Source organism: Sorex fumeus, unplaced genomic scaffold, assembly GCF_029834395.1.
Source record: "Sorex fumeus unplaced genomic scaffold, SorFum_2.1 ptg000055l, whole genome shotgun sequence".
Classification (NCBI taxonomy): Eukaryota; Metazoa; Chordata; class Mammalia; order Eulipotyphla; family Soricidae; genus Sorex; species Sorex fumeus.
Genome location: NW_026606112.1, coordinates 17696605 through 17720745, shown reverse-complemented (window position 1 = coordinate 17720745; position 24141 = coordinate 17696605). Strand labels below are relative to the sequence as shown.

At 38.7% G+C, this 24141-nt stretch overlaps 1 protein-coding gene across 4 annotated transcripts in view; it reads right to left on the bottom strand.

Annotated features, from left to right (window-relative positions):
• PPARGC1A (PPARG coactivator 1 alpha) overlaps positions 1-24141 on the bottom strand; it is a 705257-nt gene that overhangs the window by 237244 nt on the left and 443872 nt on the right. The gene's annotated exons all lie outside the window — the stretch shown is intronic.

Below are 24141 nucleotides of genomic sequence, written 5' to 3'. Positions count from 1 at the left end.
AGAGAGACCTCATGAGTGTTACTTTTCACTTGGCATCATATAGAAATCCAGACAATGTCTCAGAACCATCTGTTCAAGTCTAATAATGAAGGACAGTGGGTTTCCTTGGGAAGTGTTGCAGATTAATAACAAATGAGTAGCAGAATTAGGACATTGCATTTTCAAGAACAAATTGAAACAAGATGATGATGGAACAGCCACCATTCTCTTGTCTGCCACTTGAGAAGCTTCTGACTGCCCATACATTCCTTCTGTTTACTGTGAAATAAGTCAACTGAATAATAAGTGACTTTACTAGAAGGTCATCTCCTTTTGACAGAAAAGTCAGAATTTTATCTCCTCTCTCTGTAGTTCTTAGACAAAGGTGCCCATGTTAGAATTTTACTATCAGTTATTTTACCAGCAGGACATTCACTTCTAATTTGAAAGTCTAGATGGAAATAAGACAACCTTAGTTACACACTCATAGGCTCATTCACACATGCATACACACATATACATGCCTAGGTGAACACATATTAAGATCTTTTATTCAGAGTTTCTAGAGCATTTCATTCCTATGCTTGGAGAATAAATCAGTTTGAGACCAAGAGGAATGCACTGAAATCCATTGGTTTTCTACTCTGTAAGTTCAAGAGAATTTTTTGGTACCAACACAAGGCTGCCCAGAGACTGCTCCCCTGAGTTCATAAGACTTGGATTTTCCTTCTCTTTGACCTTCTGTGACCCATAGTCACAATAATCAAGGGTAGCAACTCTAGTTCTTTCACACTCCAGAGCTGAATGCAGAGACATCTCCAAGTCTAGAGGGAAATGGTGGAAAGAGGACAGACCACCAGAAACTGATGAAAACCAGTACATCTGTGAGCAAGCATTACCCCTTTAAGGACAATTGGCATTCTATGCAATATATAATTTATCCTAGAGGTTACTCGTTTATGAAGGTATAGGAAAACTGCCAGCTTATCATCTGAACTGAAGTTATGAGTTAAACAATATATCATTTACATTTGAATTTTGTTTTTAAGTTAGTGAGGTATCTTACATACAATCCAGGGAGAGGACTTTTGTGCACATAACCCCTTGCTCCCTAAAATAGAAGCCTGTGTTTATATTATACCATGCACATTGCTGTTCCTCTTATCATATCACTTACAACATTCCCTGAGAAATTGTGAAATAGTGACTCTTCACAAACTGGAGGTGCTGTCATGTGCCCAGTGGGTCTTACGAAGCAGGAACTAATATGAGAAGAGTGTCAAGAATATTAAAGGCTCAAATTGCTTGTGTACATCCAGGTGAATTTTGGAGGAACAAAATTATGCACAAGCTAACTTCACCAGGCACCTATAGAGTGATGAGTGACACATGCTTAGTGAAGATGGTGATGTCAATACGTTCATCATCAAGTAGTAAGTTCAATTTCGAATGGTTGACCTGAACTTCCAATGTCTGTGACCCACTACTCAGACTACACATATGATTTCTTCTCTGTGGTCTTTGCTACCCTTCTCTGGCAGCATCTGTGCTACTTTTACCCTAGAATGTTCCATGACTATTTTCAGCCTGTCTAGATAGGACTCTCCCTTTTGCTCCAGGTTATTGATGCCCCAGGTCCCTTCTACCCCGCCACCTGGTAGTGACTTGCTCTGCCCAGCAACTCTACTTCATAATACTTTCTAGACTTGATGCAATAGTGTAAAACATTGATTCTGAACGGTTGGTCCACAAATCAGTACAAAAAGATCAAAACCCTCTAATTTAGAATTCAGGTTTGGCTGACTGTTTAACATCCATAGATCACTATTGTCCCTACCGCCCTGCATAAGCTGTCAAAAATGAGAAAACCTGATGAAAGTTCATCATGAAACCTTGGCTTATTCAGAAGTTCTGATAAGCAGATAAGTGAATGAAATACGATTTTGAAAAAGAAACACGTTTCACATTTAAAATATTCAATGAATTCCACTGAGTGCCAATAAATTCATTTGCAACCTTCCTTTGGATCCCTGTTTTAACGCATGGAAAACAAAGTATGTGATTGAGGAATCATTTCCTTGTAAACAATTTGTTTCCCCCTTGTCTTATTTTGTAGTTGCAGTCACACAGTTAATCTTGTTAGAATTAACCCTTCCATTAGGTTTCTCAGCAGTGTGTCATTTCTTTGGGTCCCAACAGTATTTGAGCATTCACTGAGTGGAGATGTTAGGCATTTTAGACACAGCCAAGAACAAGTTGGAGACAAGCTGCAGGCAGGTAGAATTTATACTGCAAATTCTCAGAAGTACTAAATTATCTGACTATTAGTTATTTTTTAAATTTGGCCATGCATTCGGTACATGAGAAACATACCATTTTTTTTCTTGAAAGTATACCAAGTTTCGAATCTAAGCTCAATATGTGTCTCAAAAATTAGTGAATTGATTTTCACTACATCTCCTTTGGATTAAATTCCTTCATCTTACTATGCAAACATAACTTTTTTGATGCTTCCTCCAACCTCCTCCACATAGTGTACTTTCTTTCTCTCCCCTTCTTCATCTCTTTGTATTTGTAGTTACACTGTCTATTCTGTCTAATAGAAAAGTATATGGACAGTCCTTCAAAAACTAGGAATTGAGCTTCCATATGACTCTGCAATATCACTTCTCGGAATATAGCTCAAGGATGCAAAAAAGCACAGTAGAAATGATATCTGTACCTATATGTTCATTGCAGCACTGTTCACAATAGCCAAAAATCTGGAAACAACCCAAGTGTCCTAGAGCTGATGACTGGTTAAAGAAACTTTGGTACATCTACACAATGGAATACTATGCAGCTGTCAGGAGAGATAAAGTCATGAACTTTGCTTATAAATGGACAGACATGGAGAGTATTATGCTAAGTGAAATGAGTCAGAAAGAGAGGGGCAGACTAGAAGGACTGCACTCATTTGTGGAGTAAAAAAAACATAACATAAGGTTGACACCTAAGGATAGTAGATACATGGTAGATTGTTCCATAACTGGAAACCTGCCTCATGAGCAAAGGGGAGAAGGCAGCTGGAATAGAGAAGGGATCACTAAGAAAATGATGGCTAGAGGAATCGGTCAGGATGGGAGATGTGTGCAGAAAGTGAATAAAGGACCAAACATGATGGCCTCTCAGTGTCTGTATTGCAAACCATAATGCCCCAAAGTAGAGAGAGATTATGGGGAATCATGTCTGCCATGGAGTCAGGGGGAGGGTGTGAAAGGGGGAGTATACCGGGGATATTGTTGGTGGGAAATGTGCACTGGTGGAGAGATGAGTGTTTGATCATTGTGTGATGGTAACCCAAACATGAAAGCTTGTAGCTATCTCATGGTGATTCAATAAAATTTAAAAAAAAAAAAAAGAAAAGGAAAGAAAAAGAAAAAGTCAAGTCAGGGCTGGAGCGACAGCACAGCGGGTAGGGCATTTGCCTTGCACACAGCTGACCGGGTTTGATTCCTCCATCCCTCTCGGAGAGCCTGGCAACCTACCCAGAGTATCTCGCCTGCACACGCCAAAGCCTGGCAAGCTCCCCGTGACATATTCGATATGCCAAAAACAGTAACAACAAGTCTCACAATGGAGACTTTACTGGTGCCCGCTCGAGCAAATAGATGAACAACGGGAGGACAGTGACAGTGCTACAGAGCTACTGTGTACCAGAGTTCACAAACGGGGATTTTTACATGCTTGTTAGTCTCATTAAAGTGTAACGCTCCTGAAACATGGTCCAGCTTCATAGAAGAGTCATATTCCTGAGCTCCAGAGCATAAAACTGCAAAGAAAATGACTTGAGAGCCTGGATTCTCAAGGATTCCCTTACTATTTTAATATGAATTCTGCCTTGACTCTCCCACAAAGGCCATCATTATTTCTACTCTTACCAGAGCATGTTCAATACACAATTAATTTTTGGCAAAAGGAAATGCAACAATCATACAGGTCTCATGCCTGGACATAAAGTCAGTCAATTCATACCTAGGAAAGTCACAGTTGTGAAGCACTGATATGGTGCCAAGAATTAATTACCCCCAAATAAATTCTTGGGGTGGGACCAAGTTTCCCTCATCAACATTCAAGGCAAATGCCACCACACAAAGGGAAGGAAAAGGAGAAAGCCTAGAAGCTCAAACACGAAAGGACACTTTAAAAGAGCACAGGGGGAGAAAAAAATTTAAGTATATTATGGCAGCCCACACTTTTTTATTTATGCAATGATGTGTCATCTCTAAAGCCTCATTCCTAGCACCAAATATCTGCTATTTCCAAGTCAAGCAAGCTTTTTTTTCCATTCTGAAGAGAGAACATCTCCCTATTATAGGAACAGAGTGAAACAAATAGGAATGTTAAAGTATTAGCAAAGTCAGAACAGACACCAAGCTCTATTTGCTTGGACATTCACCTAAACTTTCTTTGCATGGAGTGGATGAAAGCAAGATTCTGAGGGGGCCAATAGGCCAGGGAATTAGCAACTTAAAAGTTAAGACTGGTTACTGTTTTTATTCATTTTATTTTAGTGCACCACCAATGGTCAAACTTTAGTGGTTTAAAAATCACACCTTTATTATGTCATAATTTTATTATGAAGATGGTAGCCAGATTTCAGATAGTCCTAGATTCTGGGTATCACATGGCTACAACAAATTGTCTTAGCTATCCGATATCCTCAACTGCAACTCAGGTTCCTCTTCTGAACTTGATCAGCTTATGAACTTGATCTTACTTATATCAGCAGTATTCAGTTCTTTGAGGTTGTCAGGTGAAGGCCATGCCTCTGTACAGATAACCTGGCTGGTTTCTTCCTGTCCACAAAGAGAGCATCAGCTCAGAAAGGACTTCTTGTTTACTTTAAAAGCTCTCACTGCAGTTAGTTAGGCCCAGCAGAACATATCTTTTGATTGATTTAAAATCAACATATTTGTGACCTAAAGCATATCCATCATATCCCCTTGCCCTTGCTTTATAATGCAATCTAATCACAGAAGTGACTTCAGAGGCAAGAGTCTTGATCTCACCGAAGTGGATGTGATGACAGAGTGCACCCACCAGGGAGTAGAGACCTTGGGGGCGACTGGAAAATTCTACCTCCCACAATGTTGCTATTCTCTCTTAACTTTTCTAACTCCTAGTTATTCTCTAGTATAGGAGAAAAAAATTTAAAGGTACAGAACAGTGTCTGAGGTTAGTTTACCAAAGTGTACCAGATGAAATCACCAATAAACCATATCTACACACATAGATTATCTATAGCTGTAGAAGATAAACGTGAAAATATATATTATATATGTATATACATAAAGGTATAGATGATAATATATAGTAGAGACAGAATCAGCTTCCTTTTATAAAGTGATGTCTTCCAAACAGACCTGCTTGGGGTATCCATAAATAATCATCTAAGTCTGGCACATATTGTGTACGTTTAAACTGAGATTTCAGTGGTTTTATGGGTTTAATTGCTGCTGCTTACTCTCCATTCTAAGGCATCATTTTTTATTTTCACCTTCATTCTTTTTTATTATAGTTTTTTTCTATCTTCTTTTTTATTTTTTTATATTAAAATTTTTAATAGTGAGACATCATGAGGTACAGTTGCAGACTTACACATTTTTGTGCCTGGGTTTCAATTATACAATGATCAAATACCCATCCCTCCCCCAGTGCCCATTTCCCACCACCACGGATCCCAGTATCCCTCCCACCCCCCATATCCCCCATCCCACCCTGCCTCTGTGGCAGGGCAGTCCCTTTTGTTCTCTCTCTCTTATTGGGTATTCATTCTTATAGCAACAGTGGAGTCTAAAGAAGAAAAACAAGAGATGTCCATTGTAGGCATGGTTTTCCTAGGTTAAGCTTTCTTCCTGTCTACCTGAATCTTCAACAGTTCTGATATTCTCAGAGCCAGGGTGAAATCTGTGTGTGCATGTGTGTATGAGAGTGTGGAGTCCCAGCGTCTATATATATACTTGGGCAACTGAGAGAAAAATACCTCTGAGTTACTTGTCATTTATGACAGATGTATTAAGTCAGGTCTAACAGGTACACAAAGCTGCACAGAGAATGCCTAGTCCTAAGCAGGACAACAAAGGAAACCTAACTAACAAATATTCATCCACAAGGTAAGAAAACGTCAAGAAAACATCCCCTATAGACGAGAGTTAAACACACTCACTCAATGCCAACATTTACAAAAAGAGGTAAGACTGACATCCATAGATAACACAAAAGCAAGAGTTGTTTACCACTTGATATGACCGGCAAAATTTTGTTTGATAAAACTACTGATGAGGGCATGGTACCACAGGCTGCATATTATTTCATATAACAGAACACTATGGAACCAAAATATCAGAAGTCCACAAATCTTTGAAGCAAGAAGATAGCTTAAAACAGTATCCAAAAATTAGAAGCCATGACTTTTGTTGGAAGTCTGAACTAGAATCAGAAGCACCAACCCATATGACCATTTCAAGGGCTCATGAATGAAAACTGATCATTTACAGAAAAGCTGAATTATAGCATATTGTGATAGGTATTAGGACGAAACAAGAAAATGGCAGTATTTTTTTTTAACTTGAACAAATGTTTGAACTAAACAGCCAAATATAACCCCAGGTTTTTCGGGGACTTCATGTATGACCAAAGGCAAGTTATTTCTCCTCTCTTTGCTCTGTTGCACAAACATATAAAAATGTTAATTCACTTAACAAACATCTATTGAATGCTAAGCATTGAGTGAGCACTGGCATTCTGTCATACTTGACGATCACTATAGTCAAAGTGACGACACCAGGGAAAGTTAGCAAACATTTGGGGAGAAAAAAAAACTCAGACATTACCTCATAAAAGGACGCTTCCATATCTAAAAAGAACCACTGATAAACACGTCACTGAAAGTTGGGCAAAAACCCTTTGAATCCTAAAGTTCTTTCTATTTTTATTACTGTTCAAATCATGATAAAACATAATGGCACTTATAGTATGATCCTTAATCTTAAATGTTATAAATAAAACACCTAGAAAATACCAGAGCACTGAATATGCCGGTAGACTCAGTAACAGTGAAGCGAAGCATCGTTAAGAACTAGTTTCAATTTAGGGGAAAGGAAAAGTACTTTCCTTATTGGTCCAGTCTGTATAATATCCAAATATTTATTATAATCTTAAAGCCCTGGCAACCAATTTTAAAAGCTCAATTGCTTTCAGACTCAAAGAAACAACCAAGTGGCAACTTGTCACTGATATACTAGGACACTAAGATTTTTATTGCTTAAGACTCTGAATAAAATTATAATAATACATTCTTGATGAATACACTGGCTCTAAGAAAATGAATGATGAGGATACATCTTACTGGGAAAGCTAGCATCTCCATATCAGGAAAGTGAATTGGAATCAGAGAGAGAGGAGGGGTTTAATGCAGGAAAGCAGTGCACAGTAGAAAAAAACAAGAGAACATAAAGGAGCTAAACACGGTGAAGGGAGCACTCACTCAGGAGTAAGGGAGTGAGCAGACATAGCGGATGTAGAGAGAGAAGGAGCAATGGGAATATAAAATATGATTTCCTACATTTCCATAAGCAATGTTTCTCTTAGTAAAACAGCTTTGAGAAAGTTCTTGTACCAGAAATAATGTAGTTGTAGTAACATTCAGCATAAGTTACATTCTAATGTTTTGGTTTTGTATTGTATTGAAGATATGTAACCCTCACAAAAACTTATTAGAATTAAATGCATAACAGTTAGAAAGAAATATCAGTGGGCATATTTGAAAATGTGATGGTTTTCAGGCAAACATAATCTTTATTTTATGAAAATACAGAGTTAAAAAAGACAAAGTAGTCATAAGTATCCTTTAACCCTTTAGAGGAAAGAAGGAGAGTTCACAGGCATTCAGATAAATCTAACAGAGAGACATATGAATCCTGTCTCTAAAATAAATATTTAGATGGGAGACCTGAAAATTCCAGAACTCTGAGGGTCAAGTTATAGCATCATAAGAAAACCTGCATTTGTGAAAATGAATTTTCATTTACAAAGAAAACTAAGGAACTCAGCCCACTCTTAGGATGACTATAAATAGATATTTATAGCAATCATGCCCTCTTTCCAAATATTATTTCAATTTTTTAAAAATCCATATGGATTTAGATTCAACCATTTCAATAAAGATTTGATATAAAACTATTCTTGGTTCCTCTTATTTTTTCTCTCTGAACAGGCTTAGTTTTCTTTTTCCTTTATTATTCTTTATTTTTTGTTGTTGTTAGGGAGGAGAGGCACACCATTTGTGCTCAGGGGTTAGTCCTAGCTCTGTGCTCAAGGATCACTCCTGAAGGGAATTGGGAAGAATGACCATAAGTGATGCCAGAGATCACATCAAGGTCAGCCACATGCAAGGCAAGCACCTGACCTGCTGCACTATCTTTTTCTTGTTGTTGTTGTTTTTAACTAGCATCAATAAAGTATTAAAACTGTCACAAGTTACTTTTTTCATATTTCTATCAAGGTAAATCACATTCTGAAAACAACACCTAGTCTTTCTGCACATAGCAATTTTAGAAAGTTTGATAGTTTATCCAATTTATTCAGAGACTGGATGGGTGAGGGGCTCTTGGTGGTGAGAGGCGAAGGGGGGCAAATCATGCTTTAAACCACCCATAAATGCCAATCACCCTTCAGTTTGTGGCACAGGTCTCCATTTTTCAAATGTCAGTAAGTCTTCTATTTAAAAAAATATGGGGCCAAGTGCCTCTACAGTTCATATTCCTCATGATCTCATTTTCAAATGTTCCTGATCTTTCATCCTTGGCTTACATTCTTCTGATGGAGTGACACAACCTCCAGCAAACCCAGGTTGACATCCCAAGGTCCCTGAGAAAACCATATTGATATTGAGAACTTTTTTCAAACATTCATGGCAGAGACCCTCACACCTTGGAACCTCACCCCATTTTACGGCTTTCTTGTTTCCAGTCACAGCAGAATTTAGAGAACTGTGTATGGACATTTAAAAAGCTTCAGACAAGCAAAACCACAAAACTCAAAAAATAAACAATTGCATTCTATCACCAATGGATAAAGCTAGATAAAGTTTGGGAGTACACACATATGTGCATGCTTATTTTGGTCATAGTTTAGGTAATACAGTTACAAAAATGTTATAAATTTTATGGTCTTAGTGTTTGTGCTGGTAGTGTTTTAAACCAACAATAAGATGATATTCTTTGGGTGGTTGGGGGGGGCTACATCTCACCCCACTCACCTCCTGGCTCTGTGCTCAGGGGTCTCCCCTCATGTGTTTGAGAGGGGTCCAAGGTGGTGTTCGTTGACTGCAGGTAAGGCAAGCTTCTTAACCCCTATACTACCTTTCATATCTGGCATGATGCTCTTTTATCAACTAATGCTTTACTGAAATTATTGTGACTATTATTCTATTAATACATATTAACTGAATAGTTCTTAGTCAAATAATAAGTCATTGTATATATTCACCATTATACATTTAGTGAATAAATGTTTCACTGTAGTAAACTCTGTGAGGAACATCTTTGCAATTAAGTCTTTGTGCATGTACTTACCTTTATACATCTTATAGGCTAGTTTCCTGACAATAGTAGTAGCAATAAAAAACACGATAATATTTGTTGGGAACTCACTTCGTGCTGGGCTCTGACTTAAGTCATCCATGCATTATCTCCTTTAATCTTTGTCCCAACCCCAATTTTACAGGCAAAGATATAGGATAAAGATAAATAACTTTTCTTAGTAACTTGTATTATCAGAGATCTAGTTAAATCCAAAATCCATTCCTTATCCACCCACACTATTCCATATCTTAGAGTGAAGTTTCCCACTCAAATAATATTCTCATTTCAGGTACTTTGTAGAGTGCTGCCAAATAGCAATCCAGTTATTCCAATGTCCATTTTCTCTTTGTTGGGGAAGATTTTCTAGGCTCCCCCAAAGCTCCAGAAACACCTTCACCATACTATCAAACCTTCTTTAAGTTAGCTTTAATGCCTCAGAAAATGGTGCTATAAAAATAAGCAAAAGACCTGGGACTCAAATTGAACATAAAAGTTGTTGCAGATATTGTTTCTTGACAAACCGCCTCTCCAAACCACATAAATTGTCCCAAACCTCTTAAACCTTTGCTCTACATCACCCACATAGGACTGCAAAGGGAATACCACAAAGGAACTACAGGCTAATTGAAAAATCATTCACTTGAGATGCAGTCAGGATCATGCTCCATTTCTACAGACATATATAGAAACTAGAAACACGCAAAATCCACCGAGAACTCAGCAACAGACTAATCAGCAAACTCAAAGGGAAATCCGTTGGTTTTTTCCCTCCTTTACCTTGCTGGATTTGCATTTAATCATTGAAGGGGGGCACAAATAAATAAACTTGACAGGAGAGAGAGAGCGGGGATCCAAACACCTTCCAGCCCTGAGTCCTAGCTGGCTGCTCCCTTTTCAGAAACAAAACAAGACAAAAAAAGAACAAGAATCCCTGCAGCCCTTACTGGAAGGAAAGTCTTCTACCACCCCAGCATTGAGGTCTCTAAAACATATTGTTCAAAGATCATTATCAAGGTTTTCCATTAGCAAGACTAAGTAAACGCTTTCCTAAATAATCCTGTCAATGTCTTGAAAAAATATATATACTTATTTTTGAAAGAAAGGCTCAATACTGTGCTGATGGGGAGGGATTATATTGATCCTCATTTTGGAGGTCCCCCCCCCTGCTTTTTGTAGGGACAATTAATATCGACTGTACCTATCATTAATTTTCCACAGTCAGCAGGGGCTTTTAGGTTTTATAAGTATAATATCAATACACACTGTCTTGAAGCGCTTATTTATTTCATGTTTTCATCCTGAATTCAATGATCTCTACCCTCACATGACAATACTTCACTGGTTTAAGACAATCAGCTACCTGAGAAAGCCTCTCAGATGCTTGTAAGAAGATGAGCTATCCAGATCTCTCTAGAAACCAGAGTGGGTAAAGAGAAGGCAGAGGTTTTGCAGTGCTTCGATGCTAGAGGGTGTGTGTTGGGGGGGGAGGGGTGTGTGTGCAGGGTTTGTGGAGGTAGCTAGGGAAGGGCAAGGGTGCCAGCTGAGGGATGTCTGTCTTTCCTCTGATTCTGCACATACTAGAGTCCAATCTCTTATACCCAGTGCTGGCTTGAAGGCTTCCATAGGGCACATTTGTTAGTCTCAGAAATTTATGGAAAATTATTTTTTGTTTTTGCTTTTTGGGTGTGTGGGGGGCATATCAAGAGTGCTCAGGGGCTATTCCTGTATCTGTACACATGTCATCCTTTGCGGTCCTCAGGGGACTATGCTTAGTGCCAGGGATTGAGCCAGGGTCAACTGCATGCAAAACAAGTGCCTTAATCCATTGTACTCTCTCTTTGTCCTATACTGGAAACTCTGAATGCATCAAAACTGGATCCTATAAGGATTTTATCTAGAGGAGGTTAACAGCTCTCAAATATGATCCAAGGTAGAAATACTCACTGACTTAAATAAAAATGAAGCATGAAGGGTTATTGGAGCTGGTGGAGACTGCGGGGGGATAAACCTTCAAAGGTAGAAATGGTCCTTCCCCAGGAGTGTGATCCAGATCACGGTCACCTCAACCTACTGTTTAGAGAGAAAGCTCCATTCACGTCACAGACTGCACAAGTAACTTCCTTCCCCTCTGCCTGTCATTGACAGCTGGGCTCCAGGCCACCCTCACCAAGCATGCACATTAGAACTGAAAATAACAGACATCTCTTCTGCATTGGGAGCAGAATTCAAGCTTCACTCCTGAACGAATGGACACCTTACTAAGTCCGGATCAGACTTTTCCTGATTCTGCCAAGACCAGCATGCACAAAGCACATTCTGTACACTCAGTGTGCTAAACCCTGACCCAAATGCCTCGCAAGGATCCACTGCACAGGCAAGGAAATGGAGTCTGAGAGTCAAAGGCAGTTGATGGTGATGACGAAGCTAGATTTGGAATCCCTGTGTGTCTGAGCACAGAGACGGTCCACTCACCATTAAAGGCCAGCTCTGCCCTGGCTTCACTCACAAAAGTGGCTGCCTGCAGCCCACCCACGTCCTCGTGTTGAATTCTGAGTTTGCCTGCTCTCAACAGTCTTGTCACATTGCTACCCACAGCTCAGTTTGACAGTCACCCCCATTCGAAGGGCACCAATTTAGATCTGCTTCTTCCTGACGAGGCCCTTCTCAGAAACCCATGTCAATAGTTTCTTGGAAACAGAAAGTACCAAGTATCACGGTGTTTAACATCAACTTGGACAGACCAGCCAGTCATCAGCCCTCCCCTTGTCCAGTCTACGGAGGCTGCCACTAATGAGTGAGTGCTGGATAGTGCCATAACACAATATGAGGGTGGCAATGCTGCTTCACAGCTGTTGAGCCCCCACCGTTTCATACCATTTATCCAAGATCTATCATAATATCAAGTGACAGTTTCAACGGGCTACTTTCACCTGAGCTGTGCGTGCTGTATGCAAAACAGCTCTGACCCTGACGAGTCCTGAAAGCATGTAGGATTTAATTATCTCCCACAGTTATGGAAGTAATGACAAGTTACTTAGTACTTTTAGACTGATAAAGTCCTTCTGACAAGTGAACTGAAAACCCACCCCATTCCAAAGCCAAACATAAAATGACCTACCCCTCCATTAAGGATTTATTTCCTAAAGGGTTAAAAATATGTCTAAAAATGGATGATTCCTCAGTCTTGTATGCCCAGCAACATGAGGACATGAAGTAAATGTTTATTTTTTAAAAGGGTGTTAATTCTTTAGGTATTGGGGCTGGAGCAATAGCACAGCAGGTAAGGCATTTGCCTTGCACACAACTGACCTGGGTTCAATTCCCAGCATCCCATATGGTTCCCTGAGCACTGCCAGGAGTAATTCCTGAGAGCAAAGCCAGGAGTAACCCCTGTGCATCGCCGGGTGTGACCCAAAAAGCAAATACAGAAGAAAATAAATAATTCTTTCGGTACTAAGTGGAGTGAAATGCTATGGAGAAGAGGGACTTAAGGCAAAGTGAAAAAAGATGCAGCAACCGACTTTGACATGCAGTGAATTTCAAACAAACATCAATACACTAGACTACACACCAACATCTTTATGTCAGAGCTAAGACCCTGGATTTGGAGAGCACCACTGAGACTGATCTGTAGTGATAAAATTTTTTTGTTTCTCAAAACTCACATTCACTTCTCCGCTTCCTTGCAGCAAAGTCCTCCCTTCTCTCCTCAGGAATCACAGATCCATTTGCTCTTTGAGGGCCCTTCTTCTAACTTCTTCACTGACTTTGACAGGTCTCTCTCTACACTATTTAGACTTTCTGATCACCGCTGTCTAGGGCTTCACCCTCTTCACAGAGAGAAGGCATTTAGAAAAATGCAAGTGGTACAATCTCTAAGATCACAAGTGCCATAGATATAGGAAGAAGGAAGAAGAGAAATCAGCATAAATAGATGAAGTGTTCAGTAACAGAGGGATTACTACAACTTGATTTATATTCAAACTCCAGGTTAAAGTAATCAACTATATATATATACATATATATACATATATATACATATATATACATATATATATATCAGGACGAGAGCAATAGTAGCAGTAATGTAATGATAGTGGCTATGGCATTTGTCTTGCACATGGTTGACCCATTGTTGATTCCCCAGATTTCTTGTTTTCCAGAGTCATATTAGGGAGTGTGGTATTCCATCTTGTTTTCTAGATTTTGGTCCCATTCAAGATCCTGATAAGAATTAGAAATCTGTTTTTTCACACACCAGCATGGTTTATATCTTTACCAGCATGTTTTATTTAGCCTACACTCTTCCTTAAAAATGTCTTTAAATGACTTGACAACTTTTAAAACGGAAATATTTTACATAAAATTCAGAAACTGTACTCTTAATGTTGAACTAAAAATTATGATGATACAGGGTCAGAATTATCCAGTGGTGAACAATAAGGTGGAACCAAGTAGCAACTTCTTCTTAAAAGGGGGTACAAGGTGTCCATTTGGCCACACTCCCCACTAGTCCCAATGGCTTTTGACCTGACCTTACTCACATGTATGATTTGTAGACCTGAATTTATGATCTCTTCCAAAAGTTTTTCCCCAAGAAATGATGACATACGCAAATTTCAGGTTAAGAATGTGAGGTAAATGTGGGGGGAGGCATGAGGGGTGGGAGGAATACTGGGATCATTGGTGGTGGAGAATGGGCACTGGTGGAGGGATGGGTACTCGATCATTGTATAACTGAAACCCAAGCACAAAAATTTGTAAGTCTACAACTGTACCTCATGGTATTTCACTAATAAAAATTAAAAAATAAAAATGTGAGGTAAATGAAGTCCTGGGTACACATCAGTAGTTTTCATTGATTCTTTTCCAACCAAGAGGCATAGATTATCCATAATCAAGAGTTTCCTGAATTTGACCAAGCCACCTCTCTGACGTCTAAACTCCTTGTATGCGGATCAAAACATATGACCATATTTTAAATCTTTCTATATCTGAGTTTAATTGACTTACAAAACCTGTTTTTTTTTTTTCAAATAAGTCAAGATCAGTGTAGAAAGCATAGAGTTTCCAAAAACATTTCTTTTTTCAATTCTGCAGGTCAACAAATGAGCTGCTACCAAGAGCACATTCAAAGGCTCCATGGGGAAAATTGGCAAATCTTTAGACACTTGCCTCCATCTGCCCTCCACTCTGATCACAGAGTGTCCACTTTGTACAACAGCAATCATCTGCACTTTCTCTAAAGAGCAAGATGTATAGGAGATCTGCAGGATCAGAAATACAACCTAAAGCAGTTGTATGTGTTCAGGAAGAGAACTAGCACTCCAGGACTAAATTCTGACTCAGAAGCTGATAACGTGTTTTAAATTGCTCTGCTGGGACTCCATCCTAACTCCTTTCCTCAAAATTGTATAAATAGGGCCCAAGTATGAATTAAGCTTTTCATAGACTGGCCATTTTCTCACGGGTTGGTAACATAGCAGTGACACACAACGAAAGGTCTGTTGTCCTTCTATTTATAGTCAGAGACTTTTAGTAGTAGGAAGGACATTAAGGCACTAATGCAAGCCTCTTATCTGACAGAGTAGGAGACCAGGAAGCAGAGAACCAGAGAAGGGAAAATATCTAACCCAAGGCTAATGTCCCTGTCCTGGAGTGTGTGTGTGTGTGTGTTTCTCCCCTGTTCAAAGCAAAGGCTAGGTTGTGGAACCAGACAGCCTATCTTATAGTTTGCTCCTTCTCATAGCTATTTCCTTATTTCTGGATCTGCAAAAAATGTGAAAAATGATAGACTATATAGAACACATGCCATCAGGATCTGTAAGGGAAAAATCAGATGGTTTATGGGAAGTACATGGAATATGGTTTGATATCTAAGAGCTAAATAAATGGTAACTCATCATTTATTATTCATTTTGCTTCTAATTAGAATCACCTTAAAATATGATGTGGAATGCTGCTAGGTAAATCTAAGGTTTCAATCCAGGTTGGAGGAGGGCGTGTGGGAAGGAGATCACCCATTTGTTCACTATGGGAAGTGAACAACTAACTTGACTGCCCTGAGATTTACTCACTGGCCAATATAATCTGAGAGGGTTACATGAACATTGTACATGAAAACGGCTGATGCTAGATGATATATATGAAATTTCAAAAGAGAAATAATCCAGATAATGTGTGCCAATATTATTCTTTTTCACAAACTTTTTGATTAATGTTCAGAAATGATGAGTGAGTAATATCTTAGAATTTCACCTTTCCCCAAAATAATAATTGCTAATATTTGCTAAGTGCTTATTATACCAGATGTTCTTCCAGATGCATTATACACATTGATTCACTGGATTTTTATAATTGCACAATGAGACAGGTCCTATTGTTATCATTCCCAGTTCACAGATGAGGAGACTGAGTCTTGAAAAAACAGAACAACTTAGTTGACGATAGCAAGCTAATAACTGAGAAAGGTGGGATTTGAATGCAGGCATCAGACATGCACAGCTGCTTTATTGGCTCTGCAAAGACATGAAATTCATTCATATAATAAGATTTGTAGCTGGCAATTTCTTCAACAGTATAGAAATAAATGAACAGAAACATAAAAATGATAAAGTTAAACTTAATCTCTCCCATGTAATAAAAAAATAGACAGACTGTTTTCTGATAAGCACCACAACTGAGACATACCAGCACATGGAATATTTACTGCACCAAATCAAAGATCCCCCCCAAATCATTACTGAAGTGCCACTTAGTTTTGTCCTTTTCAAAATAAATGACTTCTATTTGTTGAGCACCTACACTACACCAGGGGACTATGAGTCTTTGAGATGTCATTTAATCCTAAATGTCATAAAGGTGCTAAATGATCAAGTATGGACTTGCCTTGAGTTCATTCCATTCTACAGTCAAACTTAGCTTCACCAGGAGGCAAAAAAGAATGTAAGAAGGTTAACAGTGAAGGTTCTTGAGTTAGCTACTTACTTTCCGAGAGCGACTCCTGATCTCCTTTGCTCTATAAATTTGGGAAGTTAGTCTGGGATACCGTCACTTCTCCTGCAAAATGGGAGAAATGACCTCCCCAAATGACTGCTTGTAAGTTGCTTAGAGAAGAACTACTCAGAATGTTGCTGTGGTTGATGCCAACCTGCTTCCTGTATGCCCCCCAGGATCAGATAGTTACCCAAACTGACCACCTGAGAGAACCAGTTATACGGTCATTGATTCTAATAATAATAAAACAAAGGTCTTATATTTTCTATGTCAGTATTTCCATTCATATTTATTTTTTTTCCATCTCTTCTAGGGCAACATTCAACAAACACGTGTTTGTTTGTTTGTTTGTTTGTTTGTTTGTTTTGAGGCCACAACCAGTGGTGCACATGGCTGACGCCTGGGATCATTTTGGGTGAACAATATGGTTCTGAGGGTCAAAGTCATGTCAACTGTGTGCGAAGAAAGTGTCCAAACCACTATGCCTACATTCCAGCTCCAGTGAACATAATTTTTAAAGCAAAAAGCTAAAGAAAAGGAGGAGAGACAGTGTCTCCATAAAGAAGTTGAGGAGCAGTAAAGATGCTTTCCTATAGAATGTGCTCAATAAATGTTGCCATTAATATGACTGTTTGTTACATTTCCCCCTCTACTTAAGCAGAGACAGCCAGGCAGCATCAATAAGACAAATTCAGATTCATAGGATGTTGGTAATTTTATTGACCAGAGTTTGTTTCTTTCCAGACTCTGGTTTATGATCTATAGAGAGAAACTAGGAGGAAGTTCTGAAGGCTTTGCTGGATCAGATAAATGAGCTTCCAATATTGCTGTGGGTAGAAACAGTGAAAATATTCGGATCACTCAGGTGTTTCCTGAATCCTAAATCTATCCCATTTTCAGTCATAAACGTTCTGTGCTTTACTTTTCCCAGGTTCTTTTCCTACCTTAGTAGTTGATAAATTTTACCAATGTGATGGATTTGGGCGGCAAAAGTGAATCTAGATTGCAATCCAAATTCTCTATCCACTCAGATTTTAGGTGTATACCCTGTTTTTTCTGAGGGTTTGATATCCCCATCTGAAAACTGGAGTAATTATAGATGCAGTGTCAAATGAGATACTGATTAAAAAAATACCATTCAGCAGACTCAAGTCCCTTCTCCCTTCTTCTTTGTAAAGAAGGTGATACAGTTAATAGTGGGTGAGAAAAGAAAAGTGATACTCTGACAAATGCTTTAATAGAGTTGCTTAACTCTTATTTAAAGTCAAGATTCTAAAATGTCTATTGGACTATGTGAAAAATTAATAATATGAAAGACAACATTTTTATACTGGGGTCATAAAAAAATCCTCAGTAAATAAGATATTCAACAAAAGACCTGAAAAAGACCGTATGAAGTGACTATTGCTCAAGTCACTGTATAAGGGTTGCATATGGAAGGTTCTAAGAAGAAACCATGAAAAGATTCCCTGATCCACAATCAACCTCATGTGAGCACAGTGCCTCCTTGAAAAACGTGCAAGGGACTATACTGTGGATTAGCATTAATAACCTACTGATGAGAATAACAGACTATTGACCAAATTTAAATGGATCTAAAAGAAGTGAATTAGCAGCTATACAACTGTTTAACAGTTACTATTTGATTTGGTTGCAAATGTCCTTGAATCAGTTCAGAATGTTTGGTTTTAGTGAGTGTTGCAGGTGAAAAAAAATACCAAGTCATTATTTAAAAAAATATAAAACACCCAATGCATCAGAAAACTCCCTCTCCCACCTCCTGCCCAAAGTAAAAATATGGTCTCCACCAGAAAACACAGTTCACACCGGGACATCATTTATAATGGCTGATGTCTACAGTCTAAGAAAGGTTTATATTCAGTGTAAATAAGTTATATTTGAGAAGTTAATGAGTTCCACTACCCAAACTGCTCTTTATTAATTCATACAACTTGAAGACATCTACTAAAAATAATAACTTTTAGGCAATATACCATCTTTATGGAGAACATTAATATTTTTCCATAATAGAGCAGTTACCAGTCCCATTATTTCCCTTGATCACCTTCAAGCTCCTGACCCATAACACAAGCTCCTCTCCACACTCGCCTTGTCAGCATGGCCCATGGCCCCCATATCCAATTAGCCTCCCTTTCTCCAGGTGGTAATTCTCTTCATGTGTCCTGGAGAGAAGTTAGCTAAAAATGCCCAATTCACCACTTTCCTTCTCTGTCCAATCTGGGATGTGTTGAGTAAACTGAGATGGAACATAAAAAGAAGCCTTAAAAGGTTCATGAAGATGGGCTTTTGGAAGACTTCTGCCGTTCATTCAGTCATCTGCTCTCTCGCTCATTTTTTTCAATGCCTGCTCAATGCCAGACCTGTGGCAAAATGTTTAGGATACAGAAGAGGGTGCAGAGAAGAGTAAGGTTTGATTGCTGTAGAGAAGCAGACAGATAAACAGATGCCCCAAAAAGGTTAGTACAGAGCTTTGGGGAAAGAGAGGAAGTTGTCTAACTCATTCACCCTAGGTAAGTTGAATTAGGAAAGGAAATATTTATGAACTGGGACAACACTTATTAGTAGGACTTTCTAGAGAGATTAAATGGGAGAGAAGACATAGGAATTCTCATATTTGAGAACAGAGACAAGTTCCATTTGGTTCTTTACCATGTCCTTAGCAAAAGCACAAAGCTTTGCCTGCAGCAAGTACCCCCAAACCTAATGAATTAATGAGACAAAGAAATTCACATGAGAAATTTAATCATTCACATTCTCTTAGCAAGCTGGATGGTTTTCCATTTCCATTCCACATATGAACCTTTATCCAGAAGTTGTAGAAAGTTCTGAATAACTTGCATGAAGGTGTCCTTGATTCTGTTTATTATGTTGCATAACCTCATCTTTGTCCCCAAGAATTTAATATCACCCTATATAATCTTACTAAAACCATGCATGAGCAATGTATCCATTTTAATCATAAAACATTTGGAAACAGATTTTTGAGGGGTGTAGTCAGGTTGTCTAGAAGGAACATCTAACTCAAGTGTCTATATATAATGCACATATATATATATATATATATATATATATATATATATATTGCTTCCAAGAGTCTGGTCAAAACATTGGTGAAAACATGGGCTTAGGAGCCAAATGTCCTGAGTTTGAACCACAGGCCCATCTCTTACTGTGTGTTGCCATACCAATATCTTCTCTCTAACTCGGTTTCCTTGTTTGTAAAATAAAAGAAATTAGAATGGGTATCTTCAAGAATTCTTGTAAGGAACAAATGGGTTAAAATACAAAGTGCTTTAAATATTGTCTGAACATAATAGCTAATACTGACATAATACTATGTTCATCAGAATGGTAAGAGAAGGAATAAAAAGATATACATACAGGCACACACCTACACCAATGCCAATTAGGGAACAGAGCAAGAAGTCAAGATTATACAGAGAACAATTGTCAAGGGGGGAAGAGGGGAGAAAAGAATAATCTTTTCTTGCTTCACAGGAAAGGGCATCTGGCATTCAGGGTTTTTTTCTCTTCCCTTTAGTGTTGAAAAAAACATATCCTTGTTTCTAACATAAGCTATCCATTTTACAAACATTGAATTCAATTTAGCTTTATATGCTGTATTTAAAAAAAACAACACTATTTCCAGTGTTAGAGAGGGAAAAGGCACACTATACAGATACACAAAAGCAGTTATTCCTGCGTATTGCTGCTACCCTGTGTGAAACTAACTAGGCAGAGTTTTGAAAATAAAAAAAAAAAAAGACTCTGGATGGCAGGAAGAGAGGAGGCTGTGTGGAGATGTCTGATGGGGTGTTTAGCTTCGACTCATATTCATTTGCTGCTACATTTAAGCTGCTTTCAAGTCGATGTTCCCTCAAAAATACCATTCATATCAAAATAGGAAAGTTCTGTCTCTGTAGCTTCAGGATGCTGAGTGAATCATCTCATCCCCATCTCCCTAAGCATCAGTTCTGAAGAGCTTACCAGTGCCAGGGCACGATGCATAAATAAAAAGGTGGATATATCTGATGGACATGCCACAAATATTTCTCTCAATTAATAAAGGAGACTCATTATTTATCCCCCAGAATAATTCAATTATTATCTTATTATCTCATTTCTACTTTGGACAAACTTGCAGGCTGTCGAATGTAGCCTGCCCACAGGACAGAGTCTGGCAAACTCCCCGTGGCCTACCAAATATGCCAAATACCAGTAACAATGATGGGTCTCATTCTCCTAAAGAGCCCTGAATATAATCTCAGGGCTAGGATGAAAGAGACGTTACTGGGGCCTGCTCGAGGCAATCGACGATTAACAGGATGATGAAATGAAAAATGAAAAATGAAAGAATAATTCAGGGGTCTTTCCCTTTTTAAAAGGCTGAAAACAAGAGTCAAAAAATCTCTGTTTTCCATTTGATTACAAACTCAGAATCTGAAAGTAATCAGACTTTTTTTTTTTTTTTTTTGGTTTTTGGGTCACACCCGGCGATGCTCAGGGGTTACTCCTGGCTCATGCACTCAGGAATTGCTCCTGGCGGTGCTCGGGGGACCATATGGGGTGCTGGGAATCGAACCTGTGTCGGTCATGTTGGCTGCGTGCAAGGCAAACGCCCTACCCGCTATGCTATCGGTCCAGCCCCAGTAATCAGACTTTTAAATAAGTTACAGGGTAAAGAAAAATCAGATGGGGAAGGAGAATCTCTATAGGACACTTAAAAGACATATCAGCCAATATCAACATGTGGTCCAAATTTGGCTCTTTATTCATAGAATATGACATTTGCAAAATAATAATTTTAACATGATTTGATAAGAAAGCTATTACTTTTTTAGTGTGCTAATGACATTGTGTTGTGATTTGTTTTACTTTAAACAGAGATCATTAAAGATTTGCAGGAGAAATAACATCTTGGATTTGCTTCAACATAATTTGGGAACTTTTTTTGGAAGGTGAGATGCAGTTGATCATCCCTGGCTATGCTCAGGACTTACTTTTAGATCTGCGCTCAAGGATCACTCCTGGTATTATACCTGTAGGTATGATAATTTAGAAAAATGTTGCAATGATTTATACTTTAAATAAAATTATTGGGGTTGGAGTGACAGTACAGTAGGTAGGGTGCTTAACTTACACACTGCCAAACCAGGTTCTATTCCTGATACCCCATACGGTCCCCCAACCCTCATTAAAAGTGATCTCTCGGCACAGAGCCAGAGGTCAGCCCTGGGTACCACCAGGTGGCACAAAAACAAAAGAATAGCTATTTGTTCACCTAAGAGACACATTGTGCAGCAAAGTGTTTCAGAATTTGGACTCTGGAATGGGAAGATCTGTGTTCAAATACAGAATTTGTCACTAACTCACTGTTTGATCTTGAACAAGTTACTGACCTTCTCTGTGCCTCAGTTTCCTCCTCTCTGGGGCAGCAAAAATGATCGTGCTACTTTAAGGGGATTTTGTCCATCACTTATATTCATAAGAAAAAATGAGACACCACTTTAGATGCAAGATGGGTAAAATTTAAAAGACTAATTATACTAAGTGTTAGCAAGTATGTGAGGCAGCCAGAATTTTGAATATTGCTAAAGAAAGTAGTCAGAAATACTACAAACACATATAAAGAACTTGGATCACCACTTTGAAAAAGTTATTTTGCAAAAAAAAATCTAAATAACAAGCCTATTCAATGACCTTAGAATGCCACCCTTAGGTTTATATCCAAGAGCACTAAATATACGTAGAGATCAACCAAAAGTCACAGGTGAAGATGTTTCTAACATTTTTAATTATATCAGTCCCAAATTGGGAACAACCAAACTGCTTATTACCTGGAGAATGATTAAATAATTGTGATGAGTTAAAATTACATACTACACAGAAATAAAAATAATTACTTATGTAACATAAGGGATAAATCTTATGATTTATTGATCAAAAGAATGAAGACACAGCAGAATATTTAATGGACAATTCCACTGAGTTTAAGAATAGACATAACTGATAATGATAGAAATCATCTCAAAATGATAACCTCAGGCAGAGTGTGGACTTGAAAGAGACACAAAAAGCCTCCTAGAATGTTAGAAATACTACAAACACACATAAAGAGCCATTGAGCTGTACACTGAAGATTAATACATGTTACACACTTCAACTGCATTTGTTATATATGGGTCAAAGTCAGATTTAAAGAAAATGTACTTAAAATGATGCCAGGTGCATAGTCAGTACTCTAGGAATATTTTCTATCATTGTTTATTTTAGGAGAGGCTGATAAAACACCAAGGCAGACATAGGCTGCCAAAACGCAGAAAAACAAAAATGATTGTCTGTACTTTTAATGCTCGTACGCTGGCATCTGCTGCATCCATTGAAGACCTTATGGTACAAGCACGAAAGATCAAGTACGACATCATTGGTCTGACCGAAACGAGAAGACATCAATCCCATCATGCTGTTTTCGACACTGGAGAAGAACTATTCCTTGGAACATGTGATAAAAGAGGCGTCGGTGGTGTCGGTATCCTTGTCAACACAAACTTAGTCACGAGCATTGATTCATTTGAATGCCTAACAACCCGAATCGGACGATTACACTTGAATAAATGTGGCTCACTACCGGCAGTTTCTATCTTTGTTGTCTATGCACCAACATCCAGTTATGGTGAAAGAGAAACTGAGAAATTCTACATGGAGCTGGAGAAATTCTATAAAGAAGAACACACCTTCTACAAGATCATTGTCGGTGATTTTAATGCCAAGATAGGACCAAGAAGATCAGTCGATGAACTCCACATCGGAACCCATGGCCTGGAATGGAACGAACAGGGTGACAGACTGTCTGAGTTCATCATGTCAACCAAAACCTTCCATGGTAACTCACAATTCCAAAAGGCTGAATCTAAACGTTGGACATGGGAGTCTCCCGATGGATGGTTCCACAATGAAATAGACCACATCATATTCAATCGGCGGTTTTGCCTAACCGATGTTGCTGTTGTCCCAAAATTCCAAACGGGATCAGACCACCGTCTTCGTCGTGCAAAATTCTACCTCACAGAACGAGGAGAAAAGAATGCAAGGTTTAAGAAGAGGACTCCCAGAACAACCACCAACTGGGAACTCTTTGGCTCTGTTGCGGCAACATGGGAAGATGCCGTCATTGACAACATTGATGAGGAATACGATCGAATGATTCAGCACCTCCATGATTGTGCAAGGAATGCCAAGAGAGAGATAACCACAAAAAAACGTCTTTCTTCGAACACTCTTGAACTTATTCGCCAACGTGGCTTGGCACGTGCCTCAGGCAACCACAAGCAAACGTCCGAACTGGCAAAACAGTGCAGAGAAGCCATCAAGGATGACCTCAAAAACAGGAGAGCAGCAGTACTGGTAGATGCAGCAGAAGCTGGGAAAAACATTCGTAATGCCCGCCTGTCCTTCACCAACTACAAAACCAAGATGACTGCCCTCCGACATCATGATGGATCTATCACATCTTCCAGAA